We start from the raw sequence: 2,911 nt of genomic DNA on the forward strand, positions 1-2,911 counted from the left end.
GCAGAAAAGCGGAAAAAAGCTGAAAAAACAAACTTACGGGACGGCGGAAGCGGCACTCGGGTCAAGTGAGCCCACTAGCCACCAGGGATGAGGCGCAGGAGGATGCCTGCGGGTGGAGGAGGGCCTCGAACACGCAGACGGCAGCGTGGTCATGGGGCAGAGGCAGAAGGCAGCAGGTTGGTGCTGCGGTCGTGAGGGGCGAGTTCAGGACCTGAACCAGGTCCGAACTCGCTCACTGGCGACGCGCAGCGCCAGCCATTAAGAAGGGAGGGGGGAGGGAGGAGCAGCTGGGAGGCGGGAGGGAGCGGCAAATGGGGGCGCGAGGGGGGCGGGGCCGCAGGGAAGCAGCGGCTGGGGTCGAGGAGCGCACAAGGGGCGAAAGGCACAGAAATCGGGCAAAAACAGTCACAAATGCAGGAAAAAACACAATATGGGACACAATACTGGGATTAAATACGATCGGGGAGACAGCAATCAGGGGGGCACAATGGGGCAAAAAGCGCCGGCGGCGAGGCGCAGAAAAGCGGAAAAATGCTGAAAAAACAAACTTACGGGACGGCGGAAGCGGCACTCGGGTCAAGTGAGCCCACTAGCCACCAGGGATGAGGCGCAGGAGGATGCCTGCGGGTGGAGGAGGGCCTCGAACACGCAGACGGCAGCGTGGTCGTGGGGCAGAGGCAGAAGGCAGCAGGTTGGTGCTGCGGTCGTGAGGGGCGAGTTCAGGACCTGAACCAGGTCCGAACTCGCTCACTGGCGATGCGCAGCGCCAGCCATTAAGAAGGGAGGGGGGAGGGAGGAGCAGCTGGGAGGCGGGAGGCGGGAGGGAGCGGCAAATGGGGGCGTGAGGGGGCGGGGCCGCAGGGAAGCAGCGGCTGGGGTCGAGGAGCGCACAAGGGGCGAAAGGCACAGAAATCGGGCAAAAACAGTCACAAATGCAGGAAAAAACACAATATGGACACAATACTGGGATTAAATAAGATCGGGGAGACAGCAATCAGGGGGGCACAATGGGGCAAAAAGCACCGGCGGCGAGGCGCAGAAAAGCGGAAAAAAGCTGAAAAAAAAAACTTACGGGACGGCGGAAGCGGCACTCGGGTCAAGTGAGCCCACTAGCCACCAGGGATGAGGCGCAGGAGGATGCCTGCGGGTGGAGGAGGGCCTCGAACACGCAGACGGCAGCGTGGTCGTGGGGCAGAGGCAGAAGGCAGCAGGTTTGGTGCTGCGGTCGTGAGGGGCGAGTTCAGGACCTGAACCAGGTCCCGAACTCGCTCACTGGCGACGCGCAGCGCCAGCCATTAAGAAGGGAGGGGGGGAGGGAGGAGCAGCTGGGAGGCGGGAGGGAGCGGCAAATGGGGGCGCGAGGGGGGGCGGGGCCGCAGGGAAGCAGCGGCTGGGTCGAGGAGCGCACAAGGGGCGAAAGGCACAGAAATCGGGCAATAACAGTCACAAATGCAGGAAAAAACACAATATGGACACAATACTGGGATTAAATACGATCGGGGAGACAGCAATCAGGGGGGCACAATGGGGCAAAAAGCGCCGGCGGCGAGGCGCAGAAAAGCGGAAAAAAGCTGAAAAAACAAACTTACGGGACGGCGGAAGCGGCACTCGGGTCAAGTGAGCCCACTAGCCACCAGGGATGAGGCGCAGGAGGATGCCTGCGGGTGGAGGAGGGCCTCGAACACGCAGACGGCAGCGTGGGGCAGAGGCAGAAGGCAGCAGGTTGGTGCTGCGGTCGTGAGGGGCGAGTTCAGGACCTGAACCAGGTCCGAACTCGCTCACTGGCGACGCGCAGCGCCAGCCATTAAGAAGGGAGGGGGGAGGGAGGAGCAGCTGGGAGGCGGGAGGGAGCGGCAAATGGGGGCGCGAGGGGGGCGGGGCCGCAGGGAAGCAGCGGCTGGGGTCGAGGAGCGCACAAGGGGCGAAAGGCACAGAAATCTGGCAAAAACAGTCACAAATGCAGGAAAAAACACAATATGGACACAATACTGGGATTAAATACGATCGGGGAGACAGCAATCAGGGGGGCACAATGGGGCAAAAAGCGCCGGCGGCGAGGCGCAGAAAAGCGGAAAAAAGCTGAAAAAACAAACTTACGGGACGGCGGGAAGCGGCACTCGGGTCAAGTGAGCCCACTAGCCACCAGGGATGAGGCGCAGGAGGATGCCTGCGGGTGGAGGAGGGCCTCGAACACGCAGACGGCAGCGTGGTCGTGGGGCAGAGGCAGAAGGCAGCAGGTTGGTGCTGCGGTCGTGAGGGGCGAGTTCAGGACCTGAACCAGGTCCGAACTCGCTCACTGGCGACGCGCAGCGCCAGCCATTAAGAAGGGAGGGGGGAGGGAGGAGCAGCTGGGAGGCGGGAGGCGGGAGGGAGCGGCAAATGGGGGCGCGAGGGGGGCGGGGCCGCAGGGAAGCAGCGGCTGGGGTCGAGGAGCGCACAAGGGGCGAAAGGCACAGAAATCGGGCAAAAACAGTCACAAATGCAGGAAAAAACACAATATGGACACAATACTGGGATTAAATACGATCGGGGAGACAGCAATCAGGGGGGCACAATGGGGCAAAAAGCACCGGCGGCGAGGCGCAGAAAAGCGGAAAAAAGCTGAAAAAACAAACTTACGGGACGGCGGAAGCGGCACTCGGGTCAAGTGAGCCCACTAGCCACCAGGGATGAGGCGCAGGAGGATGCCTGCGGGTGGAGGAGGGCCTCGAACACGCAGACGGCAGCGTGGTCGTGGGGCAGAGGCAGAAGGCAGCAGGTTGGTGCTGCGGTCGTGAGGGGCGAGTTCAGGACCTGAACCAGGTCCGAACTCGCTCACTGGCGACGCGCAGCGCCAGCCATTAAGAAGGGAGGGGGGAGGGAGGAGCAGCTGGGAGGCGGGAGGCGGGAGGGAGCGGCAAATGGGGGCGCG

Source organism: Pleurodeles waltl, chromosome 11, assembly GCF_031143425.1.
Source record: "Pleurodeles waltl isolate 20211129_DDA chromosome 11, aPleWal1.hap1.20221129, whole genome shotgun sequence".
Lineage (NCBI taxonomy): Eukaryota > Metazoa > Chordata > Amphibia > Caudata > Salamandridae > Pleurodeles > Pleurodeles waltl.